General features: G+C 47.9%; 1 protein-coding gene across 3 annotated transcripts in view; it reads left to right on the top strand.

Annotated features, from left to right (window-relative positions):
* CTNNA2 (catenin alpha 2) overlaps positions 1 to 20,400 on the top strand; it is a 3,048,772-nt gene that overhangs the window by 627,452 nt on the left and 2,400,920 nt on the right. The gene's annotated exons all lie outside the window — the stretch shown is intronic.

Below are 20,400 nucleotides of genomic sequence, written 5' to 3'. Positions count from 1 at the left end.
TGAAGGCCTCTCAACTGTAGACCAAGAGGTCATATTTCTGGACACTGTCCACACATGTAGTACACCACAAACATGCCTGTTGCCTTCTGGGATTTCACTATAGCGTTTGACTTCGTCCCAGACCACAGATTATGGCTCAAGCTCTCACTTAGACCTTTCTCCAGACCTTTCTCCGGCATACACAGATTTGAGACTGCAATCTGCAGCTTGCACACAGAAGGCTGCATGCAGCAGGCACAGTAACTACATTAACTGAGTTTGTATTAAACATTAGGCAGGGCACAGGAATGCAGAGCAGACAGGGACACGAGGCAGGCATAGCACAGAGAAAGGAGCTAGGCAATGTACAGGACTACAGGAGGCAGGCATGGTACAGAAACAGGAGGCAGGCAAATCACAGAAAGAGGGGGCAGGCTTGGAACAAAAAGAGGAGGCGGGCATGGAACAGAAACAGAAGGCAGGCATGGAACAGAAAGAGGAGGCAGGCATAGAACAGAAAGAGGAGGCAGGCATGGAACAAAAACAGGAGGCAGGCATGGAACAGAAAGAGGAGGCAGCCATGGAACAGAAAGAGGAGGCAGGCATGGAACAGAAACAGAAGGCAGGCATGGAACAGAAACAGAAGGCAGAAAATATACAGGACTGACACACCAGAGGTGTAGCAAACGGGGAAGGGAGGGTACATATACACCTGGCAACCAGTGCACAGCACTAGCACTCTTGCCAGCCGGGAAAAAGACACACTTGGCAGCCAGGGTACATGACCAAAGGGAAGACTGGCTGTTGTGCAGTGATTGAATAGGTTACCAGATGAAGCCATCTCATCAGGCCACGTGATCTGTAGTCCTGCGACTTACCTTAACAAATCATTGTTTTCGTGCATGTCAACCTCTGCATTTGAATTAAACGGAAGCAGCACTACAATTTATGGAATGTACCGATTTGTTTACGAAAGCTCAGGGTCTGAAAAGGGTGCTCTGATGTCATGGGGTCATCAATTGACCCTAACAAGGTCGAAGCCAACAGGGCATGTTGCGCACATGCACCATGGAAAGCCAGGGCACAGAGTAAGCATTGCACAAAACACAGTAGACAGTTCATTGGACTACAAGACGGGCAGCACAAAGCTTCAAATGGCTGGCAGAGGACAAGTTGGGTAGACGGACACCAGACAGCCAGGGTACAAGCGTACTATGATTTGATTTGATTGATTGACTTGATTAGTGCATTTGTAAAGCTCACGAATGTCCATGGGTATCTTGGCGCTAAGACAAGGGCACAGATACTGAGGGGAAGGGATAGCATGGGTCCATAAGGAATAGGGTCATAGCTTCAACTCACAAGGACAAAACTCTCCCGTCCTGGGATCGCCTGTGACAAACTATTGTTTTTATTGTGTTAAGCAATAAGCCCATTGATTCAATTGAATGGACCTAGGTCTTTAATTTACAGAACAAACAAGTGTGATAAATTAAAGTTTGGAGGTAGAAAACAGGCATACCGGTGGGCATGGAGTCGAGTGACCAGTCAGGTAGGACAGCTGACCAGAGAGCAGGCAGAATGCAGGCACATAAAGCAGGCAGGACAAGAGCATAATTACATAAAATAAACAAAATATAAAGCAAACCCAGTGATATGGCCAGAAGCACTCTGAAAAGAGTAAGACAGAGCAGGCACAACACAGAGCAGGCAAGGCTTGGGCACGCCTAGCAAGTAAGATTCGGAAAAATCAAGGAGGCCAGCACAGCAGGCAGAGCTGACATGATAAAACATAGATAACACAGAAGACAAGCGAGGAACGGGAAGATGGGCACATCAACTTATGAAAGGCACACAGAACAGGGATGGTGACATGAACGCAGATCAGGTGGGTTGGATGCGATCAGCACTGTATGGTTGAACTCACTGGCAGTCACCTCACTCAGCAGCATCGGTAGGAACGCAGTGGGGACGGCCATGCCCGGGATCCTTGCTCCAGTCTGCCGTGTCTCCACTGTGGCCTCCTCTCACCAGGAGACTCTGCTCCTTGTACTGTGGAAACAGATCCACAGCAGCCTCGGTTTACAATTCTGCGACCGGGAATTCTATGGCGTTGCTAACAAATGGCCGCATTATCCCGGCTGCTTCAAAGTGAAAGCATGTATGGAAATTAGAGCTGAAAAGAAATGGAAAGAAAAAGAATTGTGTGAAGCGGAAAGGTTTAAAGGTGTTCAGGGAGTTGACAAGAAAAAAGAAACCGAAAGGTTAGAAAAAAAGAGGAAAAAAAGAAACGCGAACATCCGGCTAAAAGAAAACGAAAGCTAGTACAAAAGAATACAGGGGAGGCAAGAGTAATTGAAAGAGCATATAGAATACATCTAAGTGCAATTGTGTGTCCACTTGTTGTGTCCTAACGTTGTCCAACTCACACAGAGTTGGCGGTGGGAGCTGTGCACAGCGGTTCTGTTCACTTGCCAGTTCCGCAAACCCTCCCGATTGCGAGCCTGAGATCCGATTGGCTACCAACACTTCAAACCAGGAAATGTTGGCAGCCATCTTGTGACTCGGTTGAACCGAGTCACAAGAAAAAAGGTGAAAAAACGATAAAAGGGGGCAGGGTAGAAACACCCTGACCCACTAGGCCTGCTCAGGGGGTCTCACCGGAACACAAAGAGCCAAAAAAAAGAATTATTTTTCAAACTTTTGGGCGGGATTTGAGCTCCCAGTGCTAATCTTACTGAAATAGTTTTAAAAAAATAAAGCGCGGTCTCCTGCACTTCATTTCTTTTAAACCCCCGGGTGGGCCAGGTCCTGGGGGGGCAATGGAAATTATTGTGCAGGGGCCCCTGCAGCACCAGGATCCACCACCTCCCCGGGGCGATACTCATTTAAATTAACCCCAGGCGTAGTACTCCGCTTCGCCCACTGAGTGTACGTAGCGCTGCCTGCTTCGCAGTTTTGGAAGTAGGCATAGCAGGCAGCGCTACGCACATGCCAGGGCGAGGCAGAGCAGCCTGCCGCCCGCCACCCGCCTCCCGCCCGCCCTCCTTTTAAAATAATGTAAACTATAATAGAAAAATGAAATATAATGCATTAACTGCAGGGCGGCATCCCGGGGCTCCCTCTTCCTCGTTGCCGATAACTTCTTTTCACAAATGCGCATGCGGATCAGTTTCTCCCAGGGCTACGCCTGTAGGGTCGCTCGATTGTCAATCGTTCCGGGGCTTCCCCGAGACGTGTCTGGGGCCGTCGCAGGGTAAGCTCTGCTTCCCTTTGTCCCCCCACAAGGTCAGACCCCCGATCACCCGTGGCAGGGACCCTCTCCGGGTCCTGCCGCAGAGGTACGCCGCCAGCATGCCTAGCCCCGCTTCCCCGCCTCAGCAGGGAGGGGGGTCCAGTGTCCAGTCCACTCAGGGGCACCTGGTTGCATGCCGTGCGTGGCTGTCTGTGGTGTCCCGCCGCCTGCCCGCGTGCACGTGCCTCGGGAGCCCACCTCCGCGGCCAGCTTCCCGGGGAGGTTGAACCCCCTCCAGATCCAATCCGGGGAAAGAAGGTGCGCTCGCTGCCGGGATGCTAGGTCCCTGCTCCGGCAGGGGCTTGGCCTCCCCCGGCGGCTCCCCCGATGCTTTGGCGTCCTTTTCCGACTACGACCTCAGATCAGACGTGGCGACCTGCTGAATTTAAGCATATTACTAAGTGGAGGAAAAGAAACTAACCAGGATTTTATGAATACAGACCGTGAAAGCAGGGCCTCACGATCCTTCTGACTTTTTGGTTTTCTAGCAAGGAGGTGTCAGAAAAGTTACCACAGGGATAGCTGGCTTGTGGCGTTCATAGCGACGTTGCGTTTTGATCCTTCGATGTCGGCTCTTCCTAGCAGAATTCACCAAGCGTTGGATTGTTCACCCACTAATAGGGAACGTGAGCTGGGTTTAGACCGTCGTGAGACAGGTTAGTTTTACCCTACTTATGATGTGTTGTTGCAATAGTAATCCTGCTCAGTACGAGAGTAACCGCAGGTTCAGACATTTGGTGTAAGTGCTTGGCTGAGGAGCCAATGGGGCGAAGCTACCATCTGTGGGATTATGACTGAATGCCTCTAAGTCAGAATCCCCCATAAACGTAATGATACCGCAGTGCCGTGGAGCCTCGGTTGGCCTGCGATAGCCGGCCTCTCTTGAGGGGCCGATGCATAGAGCCACTCGCTAGGGGAACGGAGCGCGGATGGAAGGAGGCCACCTCCATTGCCCTTAGTGCATCACATGTTCGTGGGGCACCCGGTGCTAAATCATTCGTAGACGACCTGATTCTGGGTCAGGGTTTCATAAGTAGCAGAGCAGCTACCTCGCTGCGATCTAATGAAAGTCATCCTCTGAGCCAAGCTTTTGTCTCTCTGTGCGTGGGTGCCCGCGGATGCCCTCCTTCACCACACCCAGTGATGGGTCCATCTGCCTCCAGGCTGGCGGGAGGGACTCAGAGGAGGTAACGAGGGCCTCACCAGGGTGCGAGGACCAGGGCCACCATCCCTTGCGGGTCACCAGGGTGACCAGATGTCCTAGGCCAGCCGGGCCTCCCCTTTCCGCTGCTCCCATGCAAGTCGAGCAGGGAGGCGAGCAGCCCCGGGGAAGGAGCCTCACAAGCGGCAGCCTCAGAGCGTCTGGCCACCCTTGCCATCGTCAGACTGCATGGGTGACTGGGTACAGCACCCTCCCAGGCAATCTGGGCACTGGGTCGTCTCCGGCCATCTGGTCAACTGGCTGCACGACCAGATGGCCCTGCTGGCCCGGGTGACCAGATGGTCCTGCGGGCCGGGTGGCCAGATGGCTCTGCAGGCTGGGTGACCAGATGGCCCTGCAGGTTGGGTGACCAGATGGCCAGCCTACCGGCCGGACAGGATTTCTTCTACTTTTGTCCTTCCCCAGGGAAATGTAATCCCCCACTAAGTGGGGGCTTAATAGTCAAGGAAAATTGGCTCCCCAGGCAGGCCGGAGGGGAGAGGACGTGGCCTGGGCTTAACCCTCCATGGTTCCAGCCGAGGGTCTGGGCGCTGGGGATGGGGATGGGGGTCCACCGGAGCCTGGGGAGGCTCTCCCCAGCCTGGCTAGGGTTCAGAACCTGGGACCTGGCCCAGGGCTTGTGGTCTGTCTGGCAGACCCGGGGTGCGGGAGTCCCTCATCCTGCAAGTCAGCCGAGGGTCCGGGCACTAAGGATGGGGGTCCACCAGGGCCCGGGGAGGCTCTCCCTGGCCTGGCTAGGGTTCGGAAGCTGGGACCGGGCCCAGGGCTCGAGCCCTGTCCAGCAGGCCCCGGGTGTGGGAGCCCCCCCTCCTGCAAGCCAGCTGAGGGTCCGGGCTCTCCCCGGCCTGGCTAGGGTTCGGAATCTGGGACCGGGCCCAGGGCTCGTGCTCCATCCAGCGGGCCCTGGGGTGCGAGAGCCCCCGTCCTGCAAGCCAGCCGAGGGTCCGGACGCTAGGGACGGGGGTCCACCGCTGCCCGGGGAGGCTCTTCTTAGCCTGGCTAGGGTTCAGAAAAAGGGGCTGGGCCCGGGGCTCGAGCCCCCGTCCTGCAAGCTAGCCGGGGGTACGGGCACTGGGGACGGGGACGGGGGTCCACCGGGGTCCGGGTAGGCTCTCCCCAGCCTGGCTTAGGTTCGGAAGCTCGGACCGGGCCCGGGCTCAAGCTCCATCCAGCGGGCCCCATCCTGCAAGCCAGCCGAGAGTCCAGGTGCTGGGGATGGTGGTCCACTGGCCTAGCTAGGGTTCGGAAGCTGGGACCGGGGCTGGGGCTCGCGCTGCATCCGGCCGGCCCCAGGAAGCGGGAGCCCCCCATCCTGCAAGCCAGCCGAGGGTCCACGTGCTGGGGACGGGGGTCCACCAGGGCCCGGGGAGGCTCTCCCTGGCCTGGCTAGTGTTCAGAAGCTGGGACCGGGCCCGGGGCTCGTGCTCCATCCGGCAGGCCCCGGTGTGCGGTAGCCTCCCGTCCTGCAAGCCAGCCGATGGTCCGGGTGCTGGGAATGGGGGTCCAGCGGGGCCCGGGTAGGCTCTCCCTGACCTGGCAAGGGTTCGGAAGCTAGGACCGGGTATGGGGCTCGAGCTCCATCCGGCAGGCCCTGGGGTGCGGGAGCCCCCAGTCCTGCAAGCTAGCCGAGGGTCCGGGCACTGGGGACAGGGGTCCACCATGGCCCTGGGAGGCTCTCCCTGGCCTGGCTGTTTTCAGAAGCAGGGACCAGGCAGGGGAGCAGGGGTGGCTGGCGGAGCGGAGTTCTCTGCCCGCCCCTAATATATACATAGGTGCAAAAGTAAATTTACAAATGAGTAAATTTACATTTGTAAATTTACCTTTGCTAAAAGGGCTATGAATATTTATACCTAGGTACCGTAATAGATATAGAAGTGAGTAAGTCTACAAATGTAAATTTACTTTTGGGAATAAGACCCATTGTCTTGCAATAAAGATGAATGATTATTTTAGGTATTGCTTAAAACTTATTATTAAAAAATAAGTATGTTTCAAAAGACTCTACTGCAATGTTCTGTGTAAAACTGTTTAAAGTTTATCCTGATAATGATTTATGGGATTAAAGGGTCGCGCCTAGAAACAGCAGGACACAGAAAGTCATTCCTGTGAGGTGTAATTTAGCTCTCTGACAGAGACGCCAAATGACTTCATAGTTATTGAGAGCAATCACTTGCAGTGTCTCCCAGCTACATTTTGCAAAATTCAAGCTTTCAGCAAGGTTATTAGTGGGCGGAAAGTCTAGGATTACTTTTTCTCCCTACTGGGATTGAAGCGTGAAGTGTTCGTTAATAGACTTTCACAGTAAAGTACAGGATTGTGGATAAGTCTTTGGCAAATCATGTTTCTTCTGATGCCCTCTACAGTGCATAGGTCTTGAGGAGGTGATTGAATGTGGTCAAATTAACTTCCTAATAATCATGGTTGATGGATATTTAAGTTTTAGGCATTCATTTTTTAAGTATCTTCAGGAAAAATAGGAACCTATGGCGCTAGGTTTCTCTCTTAGTGCTCCTGCTGCAGGCTAATTTTTTCTCTCTTACGCACAATGAAATGGGGGAATTGGATTATGTTTACTTTTATTTCAATGAGTTTAATTCTTGATCCATAGGGTTCCCATTTATGCCTCTGCTAGGCTAGTGTTTGAGGTTGGAATAAGATTGTTTTTACCTTCGGATATTGTGGATTAGTCCTTCAATTATCAGTTCCCAATTTCATGCTTGCTGGACTTGGGCTGTATTTTATAAGTAGTTTTTGCTTATTTTCTGCAGTTATAATTGGTACTGGCTTAACCAAGTTTCCTCTTATGCCCCAGCTGGGTTAGGCTTGAAAGTTATGACCATCTGTCTTTTCATCTACACAATTTGTGAACTAATCCTTGACTCCTCTTATTCCTCTTCTGGGTTTGGGTTTCAGCTTGGAAGAAGCTTACTTTTAGTTTCCGCGGTTTTATGGTTTCATTCTTGATTTATCAGGTTTTTTCTTTTTCTATAGCACAAGGTTTGGATTTCAGGTTGTAACTATCTTACATTTAGATCCTCCAATTGTGGATGAACCATTCAATTAGAAACTTCCCCTTATACCTCTGCTGAATTTGGGCTTGGGTGTGATGCTGGAGCTAGCTTACTTTGAAAAGTGTGGAATTAATCCTTGATCAAGCACTTTCCCTCTTATGTCTTTGCTGGACTTTGACTTGAGGTTGAAATGAGTGTACTTTTTTGTTGTCAGAGGATTAATTCTTGGTCTGGCAGTTTCCGTCTTATTCTCCTGCTAGGCTTGGGCTTCAGGTTTGAAGCAGTTCAGTTTTATCCTCTCTTGAACACATCTTTGCTGGACATTGTGGTGTAACCCTTGATCAAGTTCCCACTTTCCTCCTTACTGGGCCTCATGTTTGAGATTAGAACCTCAATGTTTTGGCCTCCACTGGTACTTCCTGTGGGGCTTGAAGTTGTATTGTGGACTATTGTATTATTTTTCGTTACTTCCTGCCAGTTTTAATCAGTCTTTAAACTGGTTCCCTCCTATGACCTTTGCAATACTTCACACTTCAAAACAGGGTAGCGTTTTCATGTTTACCTTTCTTCAGTAATTCTTGTCTGCCAGGAGAGGCGGAGTGTTTGATGGTATTTACTATAATCTCTTCGACTTCCCTTTCGGCCTAGAGTTTAAGCTGTTTAAACTTGGTTGTGTTGGTGCTTCATCATTCTCACTGGGCATGAGGTATTGGAGCCACACCACAGCCACTTTGATTCAGGCAACTGCTTCTTTTGAGTGGGAGGCTTTAGGTCTGGAAAGTTCAGTTTGTTGAACATCAGATTTTTAATCTGAAGATCCAGGGTTTAGGTCATGCATAAGTGTTATACTAGGCTTTGTCACTATATTTCTTCTTATGATGCTTGCTGGTATTCAGGTTGATTATCTGCCACCTTTGCTCTGCTGGACAGATAGTGTGAGGTTTTACAGCATGGTAAAGTTCAGTTATGAGATCATGTCCAGGCAGACTGAGTTGAACCACTATGATCCACTAGTAGGTTACTGTTAGACTTGGCCCTTCTGTCAGGTTCACCCCTGAAACTTTTTGCTTTTACTGGTGACCTGGTGGCAGTGATTTTTGTTTTCTGAGCACTTTACCTCTGTGTCCCAGGGTAAAGTGCGTGCGTGTAGGGAGGTTGGCCTGCTCTCCCATAGGAATGCATGGGGGAATGTATGTGTCCCTGGTAGTTCCTGATGCGTGGGGAGTGCAGGTACGAGTTTGGTATGTGCGGACTCGTGTGATTAAATGCTGCGCGATGATGTGCGCGGCGTTACTGTAGCTAGTGTGGAGGTGCCACTTCTAGACGCTGGCATAAATGTGCAGTGACTGCCTGTCGCATGATTGGCTGGCTGAGGTCATGTGATGGGCTAGGGAATCCCCAGAGTCAGGAGGAGTCACCCAGTGGTGAATGGTGAGATCAGCAGCTAGATGGGTGGGAGGAGTATACCTAGGACCTGAATAGGGCTGGGCTTTCCCCACACAATGCTGGCTCCGCCCCCTGTGGGGCGACTGATAACCCTGGCCTGCTCTCTGAATAGGGAGAGGGGCTGAGCAAAACAAAGTGCTCAGGAACCAGTTGTAACTGGTTCGGCCCTTCCCTGCACCTTGAGACAAAGGTGAACCTGTGTATAAAATGGGGCTGTGACCCCAAGTAAAATGTTCTCTTCCAGGATCCTATCTGAGGGGAGTGTTGCTGCTGGAGGCCAGGAGGAACTGCCACTTGGGACTGCCTTCCTGCCTGGTGGCCCAGTGAGCTGGCCTCTGGCCCAGCCTTGCCCCCTGCCTACCTGCCTGAACTTTACCAGGACTTTGTTCCTGGACCTTGCCTGCCAGTGCCTGGGAAGCGCTGCACTTTTATGTGAGAAGCGCCTGCATCTGTGGCCAGCAGCGCGGCGCTACGATAACCTAGGAGGGAACCCCGACGTAGGGATTCCCCCGCTTTGCCCTGGATTCATAGCGGGTGCCCACCCGCTTAATTAATTATTGTTCTATAGGGGTGCCCACCCCGTATCGCCTTCCTCGCGGGTGCCTACCCCGCTTTGTGTGCTCCGAGACGAGGAGCCACCGTCGCATTTTTATTTTTGAACTGAAGGCGGGAGCCCACTCCGCGCTTCAGTAAAAGGAATGAGAGAAGTTCCTCGCCGCCGCCGGGAGAAGCCGGAGGGTTGCCTGGCAACCGGGACTCCTACTGCCATGTCATCAGCATGCAGGGCGGAGGCAGGAAGTCCCGGCTCCAGGGAGATCGTGGCCGGGAGGAGGAAGCCGTCCGGCAGCCCCGCCGGACCCAGGGCGAAGTCCCGGTCCCGCTACGAGGGACCGGGTGAAGCCAGGCCACGTAAGAAGCACCGCGCACCCACCGGAGGAGGCGTCCCCCGCAACGAGGAGGCCCCGCATCAGTCCGGTGAGTGGGGGCTCTTACCTGAGGGGGGAGCGGAGCCGCCTTGTTGGTTGTCGAGCGCGAAGGTGCTCCAACCGGGCAGACTCGTGAAAGAGCCCTGTGAAGGCTCCAACGTTGCAAGGGGCATAGTGGTGGCAATCAGAGCGGCCCCGGAAGGCAGTGGGCCGCTCCAACGGTAACGAGGGCATTAGCATTGCAGAGTCCCCGAGTAGGACTCCAACATCGGGGGCAGAGCTTTTGAGCCCCCGAGAGGCTCCGACGCGGCGCATTGTTGTTTAGAGCCCCGAGGGAGGCTCCAACGTTGGGGGCAACATTGCTTAGAGTCCAGAGGGACTCCGAAGGAGGCATATTTGTTTCAGAGCCGAGACAGGCTCCCACGGCTGACATACTTGTGTTCAAGGCACAGTGGTGCCCAAGGTCAGTTCCACAGCTGCCCAGCACTTCGTGGGCAGCGGCAATGTGTAGGCTGTGCCCTTTACGCTTTGGCTTGCGCAGCCTGCGCAGTCTGGCCCTGACTCTGCTGGACAGGGCGTCCTAGCCCCAACAAGGCCAGTTGGCCTAGGGACAGTCACAGGTGGTGACTCATGTGATTTGGCGCAATTGTGTTTTCCTGCACCTCTGAATGTGTTTTTATGCGTCATGTGCCTTGTTCTTACACCGCTGAATGAAGGTTATGCATCATGTGTTTTCCTTCCCTACACCTCTGAATGTGTTGTGATGCATCATGTGTAATGTGCTTATACCCCTACAGGTATTGTGATACTTAGGTGGTTAATATTCTCCTAGTACAGGTGGTGCTAGTGAGGTCCTGGTTCCCTGCGCAATATTCTCCTAAGGTGGTTAGGGTTGCGTAGGTGGTACTTACCTGTTACCAGTGGTTACTGGTTGTGCGCTACATTTTCTAATTGGTGCTACAGTGATTATATGTGCTATGTTCTAAAGTGATATTTCTACAACGTGCTAGTTCCAAAAGTGCTTATTCCTGACAGTGGTCCATGAGGCCCTGTCCCATGTAAATAACTCCCCTGGAAATTCTGCCCGTGCCTATTGGCACATTGTAATGTGTGCGTTTTTATCTAATGTGTTTTGGTATAATACAAAGGCTATTTTTATATAATACCTTGTGTGGAGTTTCCTTTGTGGTGGGCCTTGGGTGTTGTTGCTGGGTGCGCGCGCAAACGCTTTACACATTGCCTCCGAGATAAGCCTGACTGCTCGTGCCAAGCTACCAAGGGGGTGAGTCGGGGTTATCTTTGGCGTGTAACTCCCCAACCCTGACTAGAGTGGTGGTTTCTGCCTGGCTTTGGCGCAAGCCCTAGCCAACCAGAAATCGCCATTTCTAACAGTTACTTACTGGTTTTGGTAGTAAATGTATCAGATCCTGATCTCCTTGGCCACTTGGAAAGTAAGCTTTTTAGGATTTGAGCTGTACTTTTTAATTTTGCAGTTGGAGATTGTCAGTTACATTTTTTGTTATAAAGTTATGTTTTATTTGTGAGTTTATTGATTCTCATCACACCTTTTACCTACACTTATTTATTTTCTGAGAGGAGTGGTGCTAATTAAAGTAGGCTTCAGTATATCTTGGTAGAGCAATTAAAGAATTTGGACTAGTTGGGTCATATATCTCCTGCCTAGTTCCATCATACCTGAAATGATCCACTGCTAGGCTGAAAGAAAATTGAGTTGGCTCCTTGAGCAATGGCTCCTGCTCATTGTTTAATGTTGGCATCATGTTTATGAAGGCTCTGCCTATTTTGGCTATGATTTTATTTGCCTATTGTTTCCTTAAGGACCTTTTACAAGGTGGTTCTGGAATGCAATATTTGTCCTGACCCATGTGGAATCTCTGGTATTGTCCAGCTCAGGATATGTTGTGGTTTCTTTCCTGGTACGCTGGTTTGTATCTGAATGGTCAAATCATAATCATCATAATCATCATTTCAGCATTAAACCTCTCTGTCCCTTCCCTGCCCAAAACAGCTTACAGCAATGCTCAACCTGACCGTATTAGATGGCAGTTACTCAAAATCAAGGAGGGCGAGATCATCACAAATGTTGCCTCTATAGCTGTTCCAATGTCTCAATACCTTTGCCCACTTTTGGGGGCATCCTCTGCCTTTGTATACCATTCTCTCAGTCAAAATACACCAGTCCATATCACATTTCTATTCCACCAGCCGGTGCACTTGTTATAATCTTGCAGTATTCTGTTTAGCTACAGCCAACACCAGGGTTAACCATATATGCTCCATAGGGGACAAATCTGTGTCATCCCGGATATTCAGGCAACACCACTTTGCTGAGGAAGTTTGAATCCCCGCATACCTTGCCCAGAGAGATTCTGCAAATCTTGTGTCTCTGGCAACATTTCATTTGGTAATTTGATGCATAGAACGTTGGTCATTTGGCAGTGATCTAGTCATAACATTTCTGGTTTGGTATATCTTCAAATTGTACGTTATGGGTTGAAGAAGGATTCAGTAGGTAATGCGTTGGTACTGACCTGTAATCTGATGATTCTTCATAATCCTAGCACTTCCCTCTCTTCCCTTTCCTCTTGTGATCATGACCCCGATACTTGGCGCTTGGGCATTTACTGCAGATATACCTTTCTCCGCCCCGTTTTTCTACCTCGTTGGAGACAGGCCCCATGAGAGAGGAGGCAGATAAATAAGTGGAAGGAGGCCAGTTGTTCAAATTTTACTAGATCATGGGGTGTCTGGGAGGAGGCAGAAATACCTAAAATATAAAGTATGGTGTCCAAAAAGGACAACTGGAGTGATGAAGATTGCCAGAAAGTAATCACTATGTTAATGGTAATTGTGGATGTTACATGTTGTATATGTATTGTGCTGCACCTCAGTTGCACACGTGTTGTTTGGTTGATATAGAAAGACAGGTATATTGTTAAAGGTATGACAATAATTCAGTCCACTAAAACCTAGTTACGAAATCATACTGAGAGATTTCAAGACCTACACTATTTACAAAGTTAAAAAGCAGTCATGCGTGTTTCCTTATAATTTGATTCATACATATAATTATTGTGATATCTGGCATCCTTGGTGAGGATTTCCCACACATTTTTTGCCTTTAGACCTCCTGTTTGCTGACTTACTTTTTGCTGATTTTAGAACTCTGCGCTCTTTGCCACGGCTAACCACTGCTAAAGTGCTTGTTCTCCCTCCATAAAACATGGTAAGATTGGCTTATACTCAATTGGCATATTTAATTTACTTATAAGTCCCTAGTAAGATGCCACTACCTGTGCTCAGGGCCTATAAATGAAATGCTACTAGTGGTCCTGCAGCACTGATTGTACCACCTTTAAACCAGGCCTGGGCGTAGTTTGCGGAGTATCACTAGGCAGAACTCTGCAAAATTATTTTTAAAATTCTGAAAGTGGCCAAGTGTAGTAAGAACTTCCATTTGCACTGATCTTCCTGCCGCTCGAGTAGAAATGTTATCCAACTTACCGTTCACGAGCGGGGAAAAAAACTTTGCTGCACTACGAGGAGTGGAGTTTTCTGTACTCTGTGAGCTCCACGGAGTGCAGAAAACTCAGCAAACTCTGTGAACGGAGCAGAGTTTGCCACCCAGGCCTCCTTTAAACATATCTCAGACGAGCCATTGCAGCCTGTGTGCGTGCATTTTCTAACCTGGTAAAATAAGCCTATAATATGACCCAAACCTTCTTCTTTTAAACACATGTGACCCCGTAGGGCAAGGTGCAATATATTCAAAAAGCAGGACATGTGCTTTTAAGTTTTAAAATGTCCTAGTAGTAAAAATCTCAAGAATTCATTTTTCACTACTGTAAGACAAACTTCTCCCATGGAATAACAGTGGAGTTACCATATTACATTTAATAAATTGTAACTTCCAAATGGGAGCAGATACCAGTTCATGTTTGGTGTCTTTGGAATTGTAATGAAAGATCCTAACATATGGTGAAGTTGGATTTTAAATTACAATTTAGAAAATGCAGCTTTTAAAAAGCTGACAGTTTCTGCCTTAGCTATTTGACAACTGAAACCTGTCTATGGGTCACATGCCTGAGTGTAGTTGAAAGTTGGGCTTTGTGTAGCCCTTCTAGACAGCCACACACAGCAGAGAGTTCAGGTGTGCCTGGGTGAGCCATCCCTGTCAGGATGGGAAGGAGAAGCTGGACACTACCTCACTTTCACTTGAATAGGATGTGTCCTGCCTCAACAAAAAAAGGTTTATACCCTCTGTAGTCAGTTTGGAGCCAGCGCAAGAAAGGCAGAACACCTATACACTTAAAAGGCATGCCTCTAGAAGCTTCCGCACACTTCAAAGGCTCAACTGGGTATAAATACTGGAACACAGACACCAACTCTTCAGTACACTTCTAGACCTGTGAAAACTCAGCCAGGAAGGACTGTTGTGCTGTTGAAAAGACTGCTGCTCTGCTGAGCTGCTGCACTCTTGCTTGAGTGAGTAGGACTGAATCTGCATCTCTTGAACCCAGAAGCCCAGAGCTACTCCAAGGGCTAGTTGACTGGCCTTCTAATTTGAAGCCTCAGGGACACAACAGCCTTTCAACAACCTGGCACCTGAACCTGGACTCTTTGCTAACAGTGAGTCTACCTTGCCAAGAGGTGACACCCCAGTCATGGACCCTTGGAAGTCAACTTAAGGTGCTCTGCCAGCCTCTGTAGATCCAGCAGAACCGACGCATCTCCTCTGCTACATGTCGCATTCCTGAGGAGAACCGATGCACCTCTGCTGCTGCATGGATTGGACCTGTCGAAAAGGCCTGCGTCACCCTTACAGCCTCTTCAGAACCATCATGTATCACCCAAACTGTGCAATGCATTGTAAACGCCGGACTTCGTATTGCAAGCTCCCATCGACGGAATCCTCAAATGGTGATGCGGGACCTCACATTGCAGTCTTGCTGCCCCTCATCACCACTTTAGCTGCGCAACACATCTTCAATGTGGATCTTCACATAGCTCCGCAAGCCAGTATTTAAGGTTCTTTGTTCAGTGGGCCTAGCTTGGTCCCTGTAGCAGGGCTCCATTGCAGAGGGCCTAAACTTGTGAGTTTGTCCTGGTCCAGTGCGGCCAGATATCCACGTTTCATGCTTTGCACTTTTTGGCACTATTTTTTGTAAAATCTTTAAAATAGCATATCTCTAGTTCTACTGATTGGATTTTTGTCATTTGGCCTTGTTTTATTCATTAAAGAAGCTCTATTTTTCTAACCTGGTCTGGGATGCTTTTTGTGTGGGGTTTTTCACTTTATTATTGTTTGAAGTGTTGCAAAACTAATTTACACATTGGTTCTAAGTTCAGCCTGACTGCTCTTTGCCAAGTTACCAGAGGGTTGAGCACAGGTTAATTTGAGGTTGGCCTGTGCTTCACCCTGACAAGGATTGTGGCTGCTACTTGACCCGGGCTTACACCTGAGTCAATCAACTTCCTAATTTCTTATTGAACATTTTTATGGAGATGCTCCACTAGAGTCAGATGTCAGAGAACTCCACTCAAAATAGGAGAGCTTGTGATCTCTAAATTACATAACACAATATAACACAACACATACATTTACTTTGAATTGGAAGACTTAAAGTCAATGAACACAGTCAATAAGGTAGTTGTAAACTTTTAATCTTTATGTTTTTTAACCTGCCAGAAGTTTGCAGATAGATAGTCAGTTAATCTCCAGTATGTAACATGTTAAGTGCCATGACTATTCACACACGACATTGGTTATAACAGCGTAATTGTTGGAGGTGTATCATAAAAGAAAAAACATTACCTTTGCAATGATACCTCATGTTAGAAAAAAGTTACTTGTCCCAGAACATATACCCTTTCTCAAAATAGTGTATTTTGAGTTCATAGATCAAATCATCATCAAACATCAACACTGAACCATCAAAAAGTATTACAATGTTATTAGCTAACTAACAACACTTCAACTTTGAAACTTGATTGCAGACAACATTGTCATGAAAGTATCTTTGACGTCAATTGTCAAACAAAATTACATTTCTTACCAATTAACATACAATATGCCAAGGTAATTTAATTGTTACTCCACTTTTGCCAATCATTTAAGCGGGAAAGAACAAAATAACCACACTTAATGTAATATTAGAGATAAATTGACATGTGCTTTCAGCATCTTTGATTCATGGACCAGAGTTCTTTTTCATTGCCTCCCACACGATAGGTCATTTATGAGAAAGAAATCCCTGGTTGCAGTGAATTTGCAGTAAAAAAACAAGAAATAATAATAATAATTGTTAGAAATGGGTTTTCTGACAGGCTAGGGTATGCACCTAAGCCAGGCAGAATCCACATCTCTAGTCAGGGTTAGGTCTAAAATAACCCCTACTCACCCCCTTGGTAGCTTAGCATGAGCAGTCAGGCTTATCTCAGTGGCAGCGTGTAAAGCATTTGCACACGCCAAACAATAATACAGTGAAAATACTGCAAAGGGAACCACACCAGGTTCAGAAAAACAAGCCCAAAATGATAAACTTCCAACATACAGTGATCAAAATGTGGATAATGCAAAAACAGGCTTTGTATACAGTTCCTTGAGGTTAATAGCTCAGTTCGGGGCTATCGCGGTGTCGTGTATACCCCTTTCCAATGGTTCCAGCCGACCGCGGCAGTGCGGTCAAAGCATGTCTCTGGACTGCCATTGCAGCCTGTGTGTACAGTTTTGAACCACCAATTTGACCTGCCAAAATAAAACTTTTGATAGGCTTAAACCTCCCTTTTTAATATATATAGGTTACCCTTAGGGTATGCCTTAAATGCACCAAGCATTATATTAATGAATTGTCCTGGTAGTGAAAAACTCCTAAATTCCATTTTCATTACTGCAAGGCCTATCTCTCCCATAGGATAACTTTGGCTTACTTTATCACATTTAAAACTCTCTAATCTTTGATTGGAAACATAGAAATTACATATTTGATCTCAAAAGAACTGCTTTTGGGAATTCTATTTGAGGTAAAGTTGGATTTTAAGTCACAATTCTGAAAATGTTCCTTCTGGATATTTATCATTTTCTTGCCCGACCCATGACTGAGATTAAGATGGCAGGTGACCTTTTTGAATTTCTCCCTGACAATGAGACGAAGGGGGACTAGGTATTGCCAGGATGTGTAGGGCGGAGCTGTCTTGTACTTTAGATGACTGCCCTGATGCTTGGGGCTAGCTTTGTACCTCAGAGGACAGCACTGCTGCTTGAAGCCTGCTGTGCACCCTCAGAAGACTACCCCACTGCTTGTGCCTCACCCTGCTGCTTGATATCAGGACTACCAGAGTGACTCCAAGAGCTGGTAGCTGGCCAAACACCAATAATTGTGACTTTTTAGAGAGAAGCAGTCTGAGAACTGACTGGAATCTAGGACCTTCCTGTTCGATGATCTACCATTGCTAGTTGTCTTGTCTTAGCGGTAGCTCCTGCTACTTCCTTCTCCACAGAAGGAAATCCGGTTCTGCAGCTCATCTGGAGGGTCTTGGAGCCCTTGTTGGCTATAGACTGCACCTTCATCCTACTGGAGATTTTTAACTTCTAAAGTAGACACTAAGGGTACGTATTATGACTACGGCAGTTCATTGGACCGCCATAGTTGTGGTGGTGGTCCGTGGACAACGTGACTGGCCGTCCACCTACCATATTCTGACTACGGCAGTCGGTCTCAGTTTTATCCGTGTTACACCTGAGATGGTTATCTTTCATCCACTGGATGACTTCCAAAAAGCAGAGTTTAAAATGTGCTTCTGCAGTGGTAGAGTCTATGTCTAGAGATAAGATCAGCTGAGTATCGTCAGCATAAGATGTTACTTCAATCCCGAATGACGAGATAAGTGAGATAAGAGGAGACATATTTATATTGAATAGGAGCGGGCTAAGAGAGGAGCCCTGTGGGACTCCTGCCACAATAGGCAATTCGGGGAAGAGAAAAGTGCCAAGAGAAACCGCTTGCCTACGGTTAGTCAGGAAGGACTCGATCCAAGTCAGGACGATGTTCGAGATGCCACTAGATTTTAATCTCGCCAGAAGTATGTCATGAGAAATGGTATCAAAAGCGGCAGACAAATTAAGCAGGATTAATACAGCTTTCCTGACTTTGTCTGCAATGAATTTCAATGTATCTGATATTTACAGTAGAGCGGATTCTGTAGAGTGTTTAGGTCGAAAGCCTGACTGGCGTGGGTGGAGTAACATAGAGGTTTCAAGATATTTTGAAAGTTCTTTATTGACCATTCTTTCCGTAATTTTTCCCAGAATTGGTAACAGTGATATTGGGTGAAGATGTGAGAGATTGGATATGTCTACATTCAGCTTTTTCTTTAGAGGTTTCACTAGGGCAAGTTTCCATTCTTCAGGGACCGTGCCAGTGAGTAATGAGGAGTTTACAATGTGATTAATCACTGGATTGACGATATTTAAAATTTGATGTAGGATCGAAGGAGGACAAGCATCTAATGGCGAGCCCGTAGGATCCAATTCCTGATCATTGTCAGGTTCTCGTAGGGTGGGTGGTTTCAAAGTCCTTTTGAATAGTCTTAACCTTGTCGTCAAAATAAGTTGAAATTTCATTGCAGAGGGTCTGAGAAGGGGGAATTTCTTTACAGAATGATTTTGAGTCAATGAAGGACTTTACAATTGAATAAATCGATTTTTGATCATGATTGGCCTCCTCTATTTTGTTGAGGAAATAATCTTTTTTTTGCTAATTTAATAGCGGTCTGGTATTGTTTCCCACTTATTTTGAAGGCTTGCAGGTCTACTGGATCATAGACCCTTCTCCACTTGTATTCTAATTGCTTGCAGTGGAGGTGTTGTTTAGGTAAATCCGGCGTAAACCAGGGATCTTTGTGTGATTTAGCTTTGCCTGTCTTCCTGGGAGGTTTAAGTGGGATTAACTCACTTATTGATGTCATCCGAGTGTGGAAATGGTCAGAATCCTCTGTGGTATCCCCAGTTAGGACTGGGGTACGGTCCTGGGCGATTTTGGACAGCTTGGGGTTGGAGGCTAACTGGGACCACTTACGCCTACGCTGTGCAACGGCAGCCTTCTTGGCTATGTGGGTGGTGTTTGGCATTGTTATATTCAGAGGAATAAAATCATGGTCTGACCATGTCTGGGGGATGGGAGAGTCTGCTGAGAGGAGGGAGAAATTAGTACAGACCCCATTGGATGTATGCCCTGCCCGATGTGTCGGAGCCCTGAATAATTGCCGTAGTACGAGGGAGTTGGTTATTTCCAGGAAGGCAGCCACCCTAGGGTCGGTACAGCATTCCAGGTGAAGATTAAAATCTCCAAGGATGGTGAAATTAGCATATCAGATGCATGCAGGAGGGCAGATGCATGCAGGAGGGTACATGTTGTGACTCCCTGTCTCTATGCACCCCCAATTCATTCACAGCATTGACTTCACAGTCATGCTGTGAAGGAACGTGCAATGGCGTTCCTATTGCGGTGCCTTGCTAAGGATCACATATGAGTATTAGCATGGCACTGCTGTGGGTTTGCCGCCACAGGACCTCCTGACCTGGATTCCAGCCGCAATCTGCCGGGCGTTCTCATTAGGGGTTTGGCAGTCTTGGAGCTGGGTGCTTTCATGGCGACCTGCTCCAAGACTGCAAAACACATAATAAGGACCTAAGTCGGAACATACAAATCTTCACTGCAACTTCTTCCAGTGGCTCGCCAGTGATGCCTACCCCTCCCTGGATACCGGCTGCCTTGCCCTGCAGAACTTTACCTTCTCAGACATTTTTCTTTAGAAACCTTTTTCACTCTGAGGTTAAACTGAGGATGAGACCAATCCGACGTGTGTATCCAAACCATGCTCCATTGCGGTCAGCCATAACTTTTTACTTTGACTCGGCCTTGCGCGACTAAATGCCAGTAGTTGGGACTTTGATCTATTAGGCCCTAGTTTTTACTAAAAACGTAACAAATTGTAATTCTGTTTCTACTGATTGTATTTTTATTATTCGGGTGCCACATTATTTTCTAACGCTCACTCTATTTTCTAAATTGGTGTGGGATATATATATAACTTCTTGCCAAGCCTTAAACTCTCCTTTTATTGTTATATATGTCTACAAAGGTAGGCCTGAGACAGCCCATAGGGCCCAGTGCATTTTAAATACCATTTTGGACATGTATTTTTAGTTTTATAAGTCCTTATAGTAAAAAACTCTTAAATTCATTGTTCACTACTGGGAGGCCTACCTCTCCCATGGGATAGCATTGGGTTACCTTAACACATTCAATAAGTGCTAACTTTTGATTGAAAGCAAGTAGGACATTCATGTTTTGTCAAAAAAATGTAAAAGGCTGCTTAGCTATTTTGTGCCTGCAGCCTGTTTGTTGGTCACATGACTGGGTGTAGTTGGCAGTTGGACTTTGTATGTGTCTCCCAGATAACCACACAATAGAGTGATTAGGTGTGCATGGATGGGCC

Source organism: Triturus cristatus, chromosome 2_2 (genome assembly GCF_964204655.1).
Source record: "Triturus cristatus chromosome 2_2, aTriCri1.1, whole genome shotgun sequence".
Classification (NCBI taxonomy): Eukaryota; Metazoa; Chordata; class Amphibia; order Caudata; family Salamandridae; genus Triturus; species Triturus cristatus.
This window is presented reverse-complemented; position numbering and strand designations above follow the sequence as displayed.